Source organism: Scaptodrosophila lebanonensis, unplaced genomic scaffold (genome assembly GCF_003285725.1).
Source record: "Scaptodrosophila lebanonensis strain 11010-0011.00,11010-0021.00 unplaced genomic scaffold, SlebRS2 tig00001410-arrow-pilon, whole genome shotgun sequence".
NCBI classification, from domain to species: Eukaryota; Metazoa; Arthropoda; class Insecta; order Diptera; family Drosophilidae; genus Scaptodrosophila; species Scaptodrosophila lebanonensis.
The window spans coordinates 7411345-7428088 of NW_022060738.1; the positions used below are offsets into that span (position 1 = coordinate 7411345).

The following is a 16744-nucleotide window of genomic DNA, read 5'->3' on the forward strand; positions in this document are numbered from 1 at the left end:
TTTGGTGCTCCAAGTCGATTCCTGCCATGTCGGCTACAATTTCGATTTGGCGCTCTCTGTTCTCCTCGGCGGCAGGCGGCGAGAATGAATGGCGAGAGTATTGCTCCGCTGACTTGATTAGCGGCAATGATTGAACGGTTATGGGTAAATTGAAAATTATGTTCTTCGTCGTTTTTGAAGGGGCGCATTGAGGCATTAATGTGTTGTAGCCCAATTTATAAGCAGCGTGAGAATTTACTATAAAATGTTGCCCAGCTGACAGCCATCGGAGTAAGTGTGGCATTCTGTAGAGCTACCCAAAAGAGTCGACTAACATAATTTGGGCAAGCAAAACGAATTCGCCACAACTCTCTTACATACGAGTATACACAACAAAATATGGTTTGGTTATAAATATTTTTCTGCAATTTTCAGACTGCCAAAAAAATGAAAGCAAACGAACGAATGCTGCTGGCAAGGCTGTCAGTGCAACACAGTTGTAGACACGAAGATTATATATGTAAGCACTTTTCACCCACTACACAACACCCAACACTTGCAGCACAGAACTTGTAGTTGTACAGGCATTTTGTTTTTCCGTAATAACAAATTTGTAATACTTTAGTTGCTCACTTCAAGTAAAATATGTGAGTTTTTCTTTGCATAGTTTTATGTTATGCACAAGAGTTTTGTTGCCTTTTCTCTCCAGTTAGTTGCAAATTTATTGCATTCACACCCAAGTGTTGTACTTTTTAGGTGTTGTTGGTGTTTTGTAATAATTTAAACAAGTGTTTGGACAATGCTTGACACTTACAATTTACAATATACTTTCTGTATGGATCTTAAAGAATTTTATTGAAATTCCATACACACACACACGCAAAGCCATTTAATTTGTATAATAAATCTCATTTTGCGCAAGTCTGTGTGTTTGTTTTGAGCAACTTTTGATTTTGATTTATGCCAACAGTTTGATTAACTTTCCTGACTGGCTACTGCGCGCAAATAAATCAAATGACAAATCGAATTGCACAGACAAGCTTTTGGGTTTTGCTCTGAGCTACGCTGATGTATTGGATTTGTGAAGCGGCCAAATAGCATTTGCAGCCTCTGCTCGCCTATTTGATTCAGTTTTTAAGCTCTTTCACCTGCACTTTACGGCTTATTAAAGGCATCATTTCAAGCAAGTGCAATATATATTCAGGTATTTAATTTCACATAAATTAGCGGACTTAAAGGGCCTTAAGGCTACCGCCGTGTCATGCAAATGGCGGCCACAGACGCGGCTTATGAAGAAAACAGAAAAAACTGTAGCATAATTCATGGCGCGACGGCGTAAGCAACGCCCCCTCATACTTACCATGTTTTCTTAAAACATTTTTTGTGTGTCGCGTTTCTTTTTTTTCGTTTTTTTTTTGTTTGTGATTTTGGTATGCCGCTTTTTTGGTTAGAAACTGTTAGAAAATCACGAATTTATGTTAATTTAGCGCTGGCATTATTACATTGTCAATGAAAGCTTGGCAAAGGAAATGAAATGAAATAAAAAAGGAAAAGCTTGGCCATGAAATGTCTGGCAGAAAACAAAATGCAAAAATGTCAAAAGTGTCATGTGCATAAATGCTCGATGGTAGCTGCGAGACTATTATGCAAATGAGATTCTTAAAGTTGGACATTAAATCGTGCTCAGGACTCACTCCAATGTGATTAATGGCAACCTTTTGAATGCCACTTGTCACTGATTTCTTTTTTCTTCAAGCCGCAAGCGAATTATCATTTATTTATTAATATTTGATTGCACATCATTGGCATGAGTATTGGCATTGGCAATGGCATTGCAGACACAACGATTTTCCAAGCTCTGGCAATGTTTGCCATTTATATGCACCACCAGGAGCCACCAGCTCGGCAGTCGTGGCAAGCAAACAACCACAGTGGCTGCCACCATTTATCTGTACGCCGCACGTTGCGTTGCCTGCAAGCTGCGTTCAATTTAATTCAATTCAATTCGATTTCGGGTTCAACAGCACGGACGGCGAAAAGCTGCCACTACAGTCCGTGCCGTATATACTCTCACTCGAATTTGAAATAAATAAATTGACAAACAGACAGCCACAGCCACAGCCATAGCAGCAGTGGCAGTGGCAGCGACAGTGGCAGCAGTAGTGGCAGAAGACGCAGCATCAGTAGTAGAGTAGAGCATAAACAAACCGACAGGCAAACAAACAAACTTTTGACCAACATAAAAATGTTGTAAAAAACGAGCAGTAAGAAGAAAAAATGAATTGGTAAAATACGAGTGAACGAGCGAACTGTAGAAGAAAATGGAAAAGTGTGTGGACCAAAGCGTCGCATTTGCACAGTGAAAACATCTATCAAATTTTTCGTTTATTTCTCATCGAATGAAATGATGACCGTATATATACGGGTATGTGTGTATGTGTGTGTGCGCGTTTGGGCCAAACAAGATAAAACTGCCACTGGTCGAAGCAGCTCGTAAAAGACGTCCGAGCTAGAAAACTAGCTGCAGAGCTCACAACAACAAATGTAAGAAATGCGTCAGAGAAAATGTAAAAAAGTAGTGAAAAATCTTATTACGATATACTCGTACATGCATGTATATTCCGAATGTCTGAGCATGTCTATCCATCTCTAAGTGCGTGTCTGTGGGTGTGCTTGGGTCCTCGGGTCACTTGAATGTCCCTTTGTTAAGTAGATTTGAATGACAGCTTTTGGCTTTCGGACTTTAAAAATCTTTGATGCAGCATCATTATATAAGGATGCTGGCGTCTCATGCAGCTCGTCGAATGATTTTGCGAATTTAAATGAGACATTTTTATTATGCCAACGAATTATTTTAATATCCATATGCAAAACAAAAGTTCAGTCATAGCTCTTTCTCTCAATTACCCAGAACAAACTATTGCTCAAGGGGAATGCGGGAACTCTATAAACATATTGTGCGCTAATACCCCAACACATGCCATATTGCTCTTTTTCCGCTCTCCCACCTCCTCCATATTGTCTCATGTGACTACCAATTTCCCTTTTATGCACAACTTAACAGAGCTTATTGCTTTTCACTCTTCATTGCGCATAAATTTAGCATATATGTATATCATGCATAGTATATGATGTGTGTTTGTTTGTTTGTATGTATGTATGATGATATGCGGCTGCCTTAAGCGATCTGCCCCATTATTTTCTGATGCTTACGCCGACACCGTCGCCCTTTAGTTTAATGCGCTTTTTGTGCCGGCTCCATATGTGCATTAGAGATGGAAACGTGATGAAACTAATTCAGTAACATGAATGGGACTTATCTACACTAAAGAGGTATGATAAGGATAAGATAATGGAAACTATTCAAACATTATACCGCTACCACTTCGGCTTAAAAGCTTATCGTTTGCATATTTTAAATTGGAGCCTCTGATGGGGAGGACCGCCATGGATAATTAACTATTACTTAGCTTTTGCATCAAAACTTTACGAGTTTCCAAGTATACCCTCATTTTCTTTTGCCAGATTTTTAAATAACTATGACAAGTAAAGTTATTTGGACATATTAGCGAAATAATGGACATTAATGCTAAGTCTTGCTGCAATACAGATCGCATAGTCCATTTATTAAAAAAAAATTAATTACAAAACTTAGTTAGAATGGGAGGCAAGGCAGAACTCAGAGTGTTTGTTAAGGACAGCATACAATGATTATTTTATTATTGTGAAACGAAAAAATCATTCCCTTATGTATATGTAGTTACTTTAATTTAGTAGTTAGTTTAATTTATTTTGTAAGAGAAATGAATAAAATTAAAACATGATCAATATTTTGTATTTTTTATAATAACACTTATAATGATTTCCGTCCTTGGTCTTTATTTGTTCTCGACTTGAATATGAAGTATGCATTTAAGTGATTTTTTGCGTGAAATTTGTCCACCGGTATGGTTTTTACTTTCACGATAACCTCTCTCGTCTATCTGCATTGTGCAGTCAATTGTGATATGAAGTATAGAGGTAATGCGCCCCAAGGCATTGCTGACTTTCCCCAAGTCTCATTAGACCACGCCCATATCTCTATCTTTGTCTATCGACCTGCTTGCCTGAGCACAGGTATGTGCTTCATAATCTGCATACAATGTGCTGCATACTTTCCGGCGTGGCCTTTATAATGCAGCACGTTTCCAAGCACGACGGAGATGTGCCATCGAATCGAAAAAATGTAGTAGCGTTTAAAGCGAACAAAATGAGCTGCACGTACAGCAAACTCTATTTTGTGCATATGTGTGTGCATCTGTGAATAAATGTGTGTATGTGTGTGTGTGTGTGTGTGTGTGTGTACAGGAACAGAATATAACGCCAACGGAAATAATTCAAGTGCAATGCAAATCATAGCAGGCACGCTCAGGTAATTGTGTGTTTACCAAAGGAAATCATGGAAAGTGAACGCGTTGGCCATGAAAAAAGTTGCAGGAAATGAGCAAACACTATTTGGAATAAATGGCGATGCCTTATACGAATAGACAGATTGCAGAAAAAGTACACAAGTTCTCAAATAAAATTTTCCCGCTGCTGAATAATGATTACTTTAACTATAGACTTAAAGGAAAACTCTATTTTTAATTTAAACGAGAGAGAACGCTACAGTCGAGCAAGCCCGACAGTGTAATACCCTGTACCCAGGTAAACTTCCGTCATTGAGTTATATGCGCCCATAGCAGCAGCAAAAAGAGGAAGAAGAAGAGCGAACTTGTTGCTGCAGTTTGGGGGGGTTGTACTGGCGAGAATTTGTTTCGCTAATAACTTTTCTTAGAATTGACCGAATTGAATAAAATTTTATACAACAGTAGACAATTATATATAAATTATGTGTGCAAAGTTTGGTTTAGGTAGCATTTGAAATGTAGACGCTATTGACGAAATTCTGTAGCGGGGAAAGGGGGGGAAAATTCCAAAAAAGTACTCGGACCTAGGAGAATCTGGATGCCAACTTTGGTTATTCTAGCTTTTATAGTTTCTGAGATCCTCGCGTTCATCCAGACGGACGGACGGACAGACGGACAGACGGACGGACATGTCTAGATCGATTTCTCTCGTCATGCTGATCAAGAATATATATACTTTATGGGGTCGGGGATGCTTCCTTCTGTATGTTACATACTTTGCACAAACCTAATATACCCTTTTTACCCTACGGGTACAGGGTATAAAAACAATAAAAGTGCCGTAATAAATTGCGTAGTATAAGAGCTTTGACAGAGCACTTTCATGCATATACTCGTATATAAACACAGAAGTGTACAGTAAAGTATTCTCTGGCAGTCTCCATAATGAACGGAAAACAATATTGGCTCATCAAAAATAAAATTACTTAAGTCAAATGTCCTGCTTCTGAGGGTTTGAAGGCTGATAGCAATTCAACACTGAAATTTAAAGTATAAAAAATTGCGCATGGAAAATCTTGATGATGCAGTTTATATAAAAGATTTGTTGGATTATTTCTAACAATATCAGCTCGTGGAAAACAAATATAATGGGTAACAGGAAGTGATCTGCCAATTCTCTGCTCAAAAGATATAAATATATAATAGAGAGATTATATACTAAGAAGGTAATTGATTTGCGAACAAAGGAATTGTTGTTTTACACTGGTATCAATAATTATACTAGTCGCACCGTTTATATAAAACTACATTTCTGAAATCTTCAAATTTGTAATCTCGACTTTGAGTTTTAATATTTAACTTTATAAATACCCGAATTTTATAGACAATTGTCATTCAATGACAAATAGTCCAATTCCTGGATTCGGATACTATATTTCATAAGATTTGAATGGATCCATATTTTTTATACCAACAAAATCAATTAATATTACCGGAAAGAATTACAGTTTCTAACTTTAAAGATACCCTTTTTTACACAAATGGAATGGAAAATTGATAAACAAGCTTGGTTGAGTTTAGGTTCTTGGTTAGTGTTAAATGTGTTTCTTGATCTTCGGTAGGTTTTTCAGGGAAATATAAAATATACTGGGAGTTTCAAAAATGTTTGTGTAATGCAAGTGTATATAATATATTTAATAATATTTACAGAATATTAAATGAACAATATATCTATGTGGGTAACTCCAACAATGACTTGAACACAAACTGTAGGAAATTTCCTCTAACTGGATGAACAATTTTGGGTTTCCTACATATTACCTACATATAGTATTGTTAAACAGAATATAGATATCGAATTTATGACAACGAGTTTATGACATTTTCGTATGAATATTTGGGATGCTTGTTATTAAGAAATAGTTTTATAATAGCCCATCTATTTTAAATAATATATAGTTTTATTCTTAGTTCTAGTGGTAAAACCTCTTGGGTTGTGAATGGTGTTAGAGATATGTTTTTGAAATACGTGCACACCAGTCCATTAACAATCATCACGGCCACATTTTAATTGGCTCTGGTTAAATAAATAGCCGCAGTCGGAGCAAAGGCAGTCATTGCCCGCTTTTGTGCGTGCCTCTCCTTCTTCTTTTTTGTTTTTTTGTTGGCTTAGTGGCCAGGTCAATAATCAACGTCGATACTCTGCTTGGTTGCAACGGTCGGCTGGTCGATTGCACACGCATTGATACGCGCAATTTTCAGGGGAATTAAACCTGCCCGCCCGTCCAATCGCCTCCTCCCCTCCACCACAAGCCATTCGCTATTTATTGAGTGTTGGAGTATTGGTAGGTGTGCGTGTGTGTGTGTGTGTGTGTGGGTCGCGGTTTTTAATTAGTTTTAGTCCGCTCGAAATCAGCTCAAAAGTCTCAAACGCTGTTTGCATTTCAATGCGGCCACTTGCAATTTGATTGCGGTCCTTTTGGACACTTGGCAGCAGCTCATTAGTGGAAAATCATTTAAATGGAATTGTCTAATTGGCTCGGGGGTGGGAGTATGGAGGAGCAATGGCATATGCTCTAATTAAATTTATTAAAATAAATACAAAGTTTCGTGGTTGCCAGTGCCAACCGCATAAGCCGTTGAGAAAGTTCGCCGCCTGCTGTTTGGTTGCCTTTTGTGGTCATGTGACTAGTCTTTAATTAAATTTCATTCAGTGAGAAGACGCCTAAAACTATGCAGGAACTATTAAATGCGGATATTTCTCTGCATACCCAACTGTGCAACAGCCATAGACTTATGCGTAGTATGACAGGAAACTGAAGCCATTCAATGGCTGTAGTCGGATAATTCATACGAATTTTCCAAGCGAAAAGTTAATGTGCTATATACTTTGTGAGGCAACAATAAATAATAATGGCAGCCACCACTAAAGTGAAGTCAAGCATGAAGCAAGCTATTTTTAATAAATATATTATAATGCTCATATGAGTACGATATAGTACATACATACATACATATATAGAAAACAAAGGCCAGTGAATGGATAGGCAGCCTGTGTTCTATCATCAGCTCTGTTTTGTTTTTTCTTCTTCTTTCTGTTGTGTATTTTTGTTTTTTGTGTTTGGACGCCAGCTGCCTGGGGGCTTTTTGTTGTCTGCTTGGAGCCTTGACCCAATAATTGTGTTGTTTGTTTGTGTTCTTACATTATACTACACATACATGTATAGTACACTAATAGTGTCCTTGCGGCATTTGTCTGACTTAGTATATATGAGTTGGTCATAAATGGTGTTGATTAGTGCTTGCACTTCCGTTTTAATTGGTATTAAAATTGCATATTATGCTTAAGCCTTGACCAGATGCCAACTAGAGAGATTAATCGGATCTAGTATAAGCTCTTAAGTAGGAAAATATGTCAAGAATGTGCATCAGCAAGTTATAAGTGTTAAAGTTTGTTGCACGTACATATGTATGTGTAAGTATAATTGATGTGCTTGCAATGATAATTAATACGAGCTTCTGAAAAATAGTTATTTACACACGCAGTGACCAACCGTCAATCTGTCAGTTCACTAGCCTGCAGAGATCCTGAACGGTAAAACAATTACCCTGTTATATTCAATTCGACTTCAATGTTGTTGTTGTTGTTAAATGTATAGTATGTCCGCCTTTTTTTTCCGTCTGCCTGTTTGTTTGGCTGCCTCTGCTTGTGCAAGAGTGTGGCAATTATAAGTTGTTCGTGTCTGTTAATTAAATGTGTCAAGTAAAGGCATTTAATAGGTTTCAGTTATTTACAAAGAAGCGGAATTTTGCCATCGTCGAGTCGTACCGACTGAATGAACATGGCAACAACTATTTGAAAATTATGGTTTTCTCGCAAGATAACCATTTAACAATTAATATGAAAAAAATATATAGAGAGTGTAACATTTTCAAAACTAAAAGAAAAATATTTTTGATTGTTTCTGGAATAGAGTGGAAATTTATTCATATTTTAATTAAGAACAGTGTACTTTTCGGTAATAATATTATTTTAAACTTCTTTTAATATTAATTTTATATTTAATTGGCGAAATAAAGTTGAAAACCGGAATAATATTATTTTTTTCTATAAAAAGTAATAATGTTAATTTATTAATAACTATGCCACAAGTATTTGATATGCTGTTTTTTTTTTATTCTACAGAGGTTTAGTAAAAGTTTTCTACCAACATAGGATTCCGTTTCAAATTATTTGAACAAAATTCGGGACTGCAGAATTTACATAGTAAGTATTTAAATTGGTATTTTAAATGACTATCTTTTGCTCAAAAGCGTGGAGGAGTAACGTTTTTGTTGTACAACAAAATTAAGGCTATATGCGTAGATTTCGCACAAACGTTGACTTCTTTTTAGTTCGAAACTTTCAATTTTTAACGATAGCTAGCTAGCTGCACTAGCTGTTTGCCTGCAGCTCACTGCAAAGTCGCTCTGGCCGCTCGCATTTCTTTTGGTTTGCCTTGGTTACTGCTTTTATTTTTCATTTACAGTAAATGCCTTCGTAAAATATGCCCTTTTGGCATCACGTCGCGTTGCGCCGAGTATTAATTAATTGAAGAACACGCTTACGCACACATTGTTTTTATATTTACTCAAGTGCGAAATTTCGCGCCATTCGCCGAGCTCAATAAAATGCAATGATGTCTGCCTTGTGTTATGTTATTTAGCAATAAGTAATTGTCAGTGTGTGAGTGTGTGTGTGTGTGTGAAAACGTGTAAATAGTGCATTACGCAGTGATAGCCAATAAAGTGAATGTGGTATTAAATTACCTTGATAGCTAATTAGACGAATACTCGTAACCGTGCACCCACATCATAGGCAGATGATGTTCATTAATCAGTAGCCAAAGGTAATATTCTAAACTCCTCTAAAATGCCGACAATCTTAATATCTACTATATACGAGTATGTGTGTGAATGTGTGTGAGTGTCTGCTGCTTACCTCTGTCGTTGTGTCTTGTTTATTTGACGCTTAAGCATGTGACATTAATTTGTAAAGTTGTCTACCCGACAAACACCCAACACGCGGTCTGCGGCTGCTGCCAACTACGATTACATGGCCAGGTGTGCACATATATATATATACACACATGCGTATATAGACACAGACATGAGAAAACCCGTTGCACTTACCTATGAAATGAGGCGTCAGCCTGCAGCATACAGACACATGCAGATACATAAGCGCACACATGCGAGACGCCAAAACAAAATGCGCTAATAGCAGACATATAGGACTACACAAATACATATGTACTTACATATAAGTACACTCGAAACAATCAAGACTTTCGATTCAAAAACAAATGGACTTCAGAAAAAAGCAATCATAAAATAATATATTTACAAATAAAGGAATATTTATACTCTTTCCGTTTTAATCTGATACATTTATTTATTCAGTTAATAGTCTGAATACAAGTTTGATCAATTTTAAGATGAAAAATATAAAATTGTTGCGAATAGTTCGGTTAACTCGATATTACTTGCTTTTCGGTGTCTTGTTAGAACAGCTTTTGGCTTACATTACAATATAAATCAATATAATTTGTTTAAATTTTAGGTATATTCTATATATTTACAAACCTGTTTTAATTTCCGCCTAATCTAGAACGTATTTTTCAGTTCTTTTCTTTAGGTGTATGTATGTATACACATGAAGTTGCTGTTACTTATGCAGCTGTTGCATAGTAAATATTTGCATAAGTGTTGAAAATTAGTTAAATAAGCATTTATAGTTGTTCTAGGGCTTGTTGTTGTTATCCTTGTTGCTGCGCTTGTTGACGCAACATTTGAATTACTTTTAATGTCTATTGTGTTTGCATGTACGAGTATGTGTTTCAGCGCACCCGCAACTGTTAACAAAAAGGTAATTTTCCTGCAAATTGACATAAAAGACAACAAGGAAAAACTTTCTTAGCACAGACTCCAGACGCTTTGTTTAATTTTAAACGGCACACACACACATACACACTCTCGCGCATCATCAAAATTTATGCAAATGGAAATTGCATGCCTGGGCCAAAGTTACGTATACGCAATGTGCAGCGACAGTGGCAGCGGCTTCGATGGCGTAGTGGCTAAAGGAACTGCCTAAAACCATTTTGCACGTATTAGAGCGCTACTTTAATTACTTTAGCCATCTTTTAGACAACAATAACGGCAGCTGGTAGGCATATTCAGCGGGTTGCGTGGGTCTGGAGACTGGGGGATAGAAAGAGTGCCTGTGCCGGTCGTAAATGGCAGTGGCAGTGGCAGTTGGGCATTAGCCACGATATTCGTTTTATGGGCTATTTGTGCCAGTCTTGGGCTTTTCGGCAAGTTTGTTTTCCACATATGTGTGTGAGGCTGATTTATAGGCAGATTCAGTGAAATTTCCAGCTGATTAGGAACAACCATTTGCAACAATGTTCAAAAAGCTCCTCACTTGCTATTACTTAATTTCTTACAAGATATTTCAAATTAAATTAAATTTTAATTTATTCCTAGGTTAAAGCGGTAATATTATAAAAATCGTTTGGTTACAAGATTCATTTTAAAATTAATTGGGCAAGCTTGGTCGCGTATGTATGAGACCATCCAGTACTTCATTACGATGCTTTTATTTTCCTCTAAATTTTGCAGACCGAAGCGATATAAATATTTTTTCCGAACAAGGATGGTGTCTAATAGAGTTGGATTCGTCTATTTATTTTTCTCCACAGAAAACTTTTAAGCCATAAAACACATGGTGCAATGTTCAGCTAAGACTATTTCTACACTATTGTAAAGTGACACGGTTCTCTGAACTTAATTGAATTCTGGAAAGTCAAATTACTACCCTTTATCCTTATCATTTTGTCTATCTAGTTCAGATAGTAGATACTTTTGGAAACATATTTTGAGCATTTTTAAAAAGAGTTGAGCTGGCTCAAAAAGCCGCAGAGTGAGTGAGATTTGAAGTACGCATTAAAAGTCTTGAACAACAATTAAGGCACGTTTAACTCATAAATAAAATACAGTTTGCTTTGCTTATTCAATCCACATATTAATACATTGCAGGCAATTTCTCCTTCAACGTTGTTCTTTTTTTCGGAATTTGCAATGCAGGTCAAGACTTGTCTCGTTGCACAAAGTAAGTAGAACTACCTGACAAAGAACCTACTAACTACTGTTCTCCCATTCAGCAATTGGCGGCGACAGCAGAATCTCCTGCATATTTAATCCCCATTACTGGCAGTCTACCACTACAAGATCAACGGAGACCAATAGCGGGAACCAAACAAATGACAAAAATGCGCAAAATAGTCAACTGTAAAAAACTGTAGCACTCCAGCAAAGTCCATGGAATCGAGAGGGAGAGAGGCCCAATTAAAGCAAAAATGTCAACAATGTACTGCAAGCGCATTGTCAAGCATCAATTTTGAGTGAGAGGAAGTGGCTACTTAATGAGCTGCCAGTCCCTGCCCATCACAACAGCGCCCAACTGGTGTTCAGATCGTCTGACTACGAGAAATATACAAGAAAATTGCTTCATTTTCGAATTTCTGTCATACTCGACATGTTTTGTGCATACGTGTTTTTCCCACTCTCTTGGCGCCCCCTTCCCGTGCTCCTCAGACTCGTACTCGTATGTTTGGAATCTATTCGTGCCACGAATTTCATTTTCAACTTGGCAGCTGCAATATTTACTCTTGCTGCAACGTGCAACGGCTGCCAGGCAACTTATTAAAAACGTCAGTAGCGAAAGCAGCAATAAAAAAATGCCGTAAAGAAAATGATTTTTTCCCAAAGAAAACAAGGGGAGCAGGCAATAGACCTCTCACTAATTGTCGTCTTTTACAAATTTACTGATTTATTATATCGAATTTTTTTAGTTTGGAGTTTACCGATATATATCAGAGTTAATATAACATATTTGTGTATACTAGTGCAACTCAAATAGCAAGTTACATGTATGATAGACTTATAATGATCTCTTGAGTCATTTATAAAATCATCAGAACTCACTTGATGCTGTATAGTTCAATCGAAACGCTTATAACAACAGATCGGTTTACTTTAAATCGCACTTAATGATTTCGCTTAGAATGATATATTGCCACAAAATTATGTTTAAGGTACTCTTATATGTACTTCAAGAGATAGCGAAAATATAATTACAGCATTAATGCAATAAATTCTTTTTAGAGAACATAAAACACAAAAGAACAAACCTATTCATATTTTTAAAACTAAATAGTCGCATTCGAATGTTATTTTATTGTAAAGTTAAATTCGGGTAGATAAATGAATAGTTTTATATGGGCATTGATAGAAGATTAAATACCGTCCATTTCTTGTACTTGTGTATATGATGGATAAACTGATGTTTGGAGAAAAAAGTAATTGATAGAAGCCAAATAAGTAACTCAAAGGCTGGTATTTTCTGGAGTGTATAGCTGGTAGCTAGCGACGGAATTAGCGTACTAAGTAAAGCCTTAAATATTTACCATCTTATGTATAACTCGAGAAATATGTTCTTCTTAATAGGTAAGTGGCGAATGGCAAAGCTCATAGCTCAATAGTCTTTGCATGTTTCTAGAAAATGTCGAAGTATTATGGGCAGCTCAATTTCTTGAACCTTCTTCCATTTCTTGTCAATTTCTTCCGACGCTGTTTCATAACTGCTCCTCTTATCTGTGCCTATATATGTGTTGACCTCTTTGTGGTCGATAAAGTAAGTTTAAAGAAGTTGCAGCCTTAAAACCACGAATTGCACTTTGTTCCTGCGTTCCGTTGAATAATGCATGAGGGACAGTGAATGCAATCTTATGCAAGCTCAATAAATCGAAGATGAAATGTATGGGCTGGACATGCATGTATCCGCTTGCCAGCCACAGCCGATTTTAATTTATTTACAACTGTGAAAGGACAACTTTCATTGCCGGACTGCGCATTGAAATTACTTTTAACACATACTCAGGCAGCAATTCAATTTGCATCGATGCAGGACTTGCACCGAGGCTGACGAAAAAGTGTGCACGGTCAGGGAGGGATCGTGTGGGTGCCGACTGAACGAGCTCTGTTGACGTTCTCGTTCCCCTACTGAAATGCAACGCGAACTGCACATGCAGCCCAAGCCCATGCTGCAATGCTCATTACCCAAGTCCCTGCTCAATTATGTTGCATGCTCCTTTATTACAATTATCTCGTTACGTGGACGCCTGCCCCTTGCCAGCCGGCTATGTACGGGTAATATTCTTGCCTTTTTCATGTTGTTGTACGCAATTGGCAGCGCTCTTCAGTTGATGTTGATGAGGGGTTCGTGATGAGCTGTTCCCATATGGTAAGTGATACAGCAGGCAGGCAAAAGACACTCTTTGACTTTCAATTGCAGCCCATTGAGACGACTAAGTTGCTGGCTGAAGTGCCTCACAAGCGGCGCATTGAAAATTGCGCTTAATTTTGCGACTTGCAGGCGCGCTCAGACCTAAAACTGGTTTCAATGTCAGAGCCATTAACAGCAATCCACATGAACGGCCCAAGTGAGTCTTGGCAAAATTTTAACGAATGAAGATTATAGTCCTCGCGTAGGCTGAAGCTGTGCAACAGATTTACGCAAAACGATAATAGAAAACAGGTTGGCTGTTGACTTAAGCCGCTTTGGTGCCTTCGTTTGTCACCTGGCCATGGCAAACAATTTTATAATTAAAGCATCAAATGCAGCTCAGACGCTTCAACGACATCGCCCATCATGTTGCTCACACATACGAGTACACAGGTAAGACAATAGCGAGGAGCGATATGTGCGAAAGGCAGATAAGACACATACGCGCAACACTTGAACAGCAGCGTCCAGTTCAGATGCAGACAGCAGCGAGCAGGTGTTCAAACTTATTCATTAAAACCACAGAAAGGAAGCAGGCAACGGGGTGTAACCAAGCGAGGTAGCAAGGAAGTTGGCAGCAACGCACCCCAATCCACAGACATCACGCCAGTCAGCTAGAACTTTTGCATTGTCTTGGCAGCCTGGCCAAGATTGTGGCCGACACGCAATTGTGGCAATTTCAGCGTCAGGCAGACGTGCAAAACGCTTCGAAGACATCCGCTGCACTCCATCCTGGCTCTCAAGCAAACGCTTGCAACCGGTTTTCTTCTCCTTCAATGCGGCAACTATACGAGTCAGCAACTCATTCGTATGCCTGGTAGCTCTGATTCCCCATCTATGGCAGCTGCAAAAGCAAATCCGCCACACTTGCAGAATTGTTGTTTTGCATATAAGTTGGTACGATGTGCTGGAGGCGGCTACGCTTCGATTTAACTTGCCAAAGTTATGATCGCTTAAGTGCCGGCAGTTAAGCGTGTTTAACTGGATCTAATAAATTCTGCTGGACCATGACACACTAATTACCGACTGAGCTGTTTCCAAAGTCGTGCCACGCCCAGAATCATCCTTTGATAAATCGAATGGCAAGCTTGCAGCAGTATGTGCAAGTTTGTATTAGATATTTCATACAGAATTTCAGTTCAAAATTAAAATCAAATCATTTCCGAGCTTTCGAAATGCGAGCCAAATGGCGCAAGAAGTGTATGCTCAGCTTAGAACGAGAACGAAATCGTGCCGCAAAATGCGCGCACGGTCCAAATAACTAGAAAGTTTTGATTTCTAGAATATTTGTTAAACTTTCCTTTTCATTTATTTAATCTACAGATGACAGTTGCTGAGAACCAATTATAAAATATTCAGCAACTAACTCAATGCAGGCATTAAGTATTGGTTCGCCTTAAAAAGTTATTAGCAAAGCAAATGAATTTTTTTCACTCAATATATCGTAACAAATCCATGTACAAAACATAATCATGAAATTATTAGCGGAGAAATATGGAAAACAAAAATACTAGATGCGCTCAATTTAGCTCATTTTGAAACATTCGAAAAATGCTTGTCAAAATGATCGTTATTTTTAATTGCGCCTTTAATTCTATTCGGCATACTTTTGACTACATTTTCTTTGATTTCCTTTGTCACTCTTGCTGGATTCGATATTCGATATATTGGTTTGCTTCTTTTCACAATAGAACATACAAGTATATTGAAATTAGACTTCTTGTAGGCAACACAGCACAACAACAGGCATGCACGCCGCTCGAATATCAAGAAATTGAGAATATTTTTTAGGAAAAATAAAGCAATAACTTCCCATCTAATAACACCTTACATAATCAACATAATTTATCAATTTCATAGAGAGCTTTAACCTCATATAATCTTTGCCAAATTATCAACCAAAATTTATTCATCCATCTAATATCCAACGAATGTTTTTTGCCTTGTCGAGTACACAATGTATGATTTCGCATTCTCTACAGCGCTTTAATTATAAGCCCTCTAGAAACTTGTGCGTATTCCGATTTATTTTGGAGAGGCATATTTGTATGCTGGACGCATAGAATCAAAAATAAAATCAGAAATTTATAAAGCCAAAGAAAGATCGGTGCGACAACGGAAGTTGGTCACCACACAGCATGAAAAACAGACAAGACACACAACTCTATCGACTGCTAGGTTCGAAAAGAGGCCATAAATATTGTTCATTTGTAAATGGATGGTGGAAAAAAAGAAGAAGAACGCACAGCACAAGCATATAAAACATTGTCCATGTTCATTTCTAGTACATGTGTTGTGCTTTTTGGCTTGGCTCTCCTATTTCCTAGACAAACATTGACCAGCCGACCAGTGTCCGTCCATACGACGCTCGACGCTGTTGGTGTTGTTGTTGTTGTTGGTGTTTGTTTTATTATAGTATCATCTTCCGGTCACTTTGTCATTTCTCCACAACATATTTCAAACAGTTACGAGGAGACAAGTGGCCACAGCGCGTGTCGGTTCGCTGGGAGGCGCAGAGAGCGCGGCTTAGTTATTGGAAAGTACTACTGCAATGGCTAGAACTGGAATTATTAAAAATAGAAAACTTGCCGAGTGGTAAACGGAAGTTGTATAGACGAAGTCTATTGCTTTTGGTGTGCAGAAGCGAGTGAAGTCAATAAGTAACTGACCATGGCTACACAGCGCGAAACTGTAAGTGAGTTGGGTGACTAAGCTTTTAAAAATATGTCAATTGTGATTAATGTGGAAAAGATATTTTTGTAATTTCTATAGCCTTTTTTATGTATTTCTTTTAGTTTTATTTAGTTTAAGTTCTCTATCGTATTTTTTACATCCAATAAATAAAATAAAATAATTAAGAAAGACAAATCAATTCGACAAATCTTATTAAAAAAGAAGCACGAATAATTTAATTTGACTGCCCATTATCTAATTAAATGATCAAAAAATCAATTTTAATCCGGGAGAAAATAAGGTTGTATTTTTTTCA

The 16744-nt window shown here is 37.6% G+C and overlaps 1 long non-coding RNA gene across 1 annotated transcript; it reads left to right on the top strand.

Moving 5' to 3' along the window:
- Positions 1-11442: 11442 nt before the first annotated feature.
- Positions 11443-12163, top strand: LOC115630728. The gene is made up of 2 exons (XR_003996101.1): positions 11443-11520; positions 11573-12163. It is a non-coding gene; the product is annotated as an uncharacterized LOC115630728 (long non-coding RNA).
- Positions 12164-16744: the final 4581 nt, after the last annotated feature.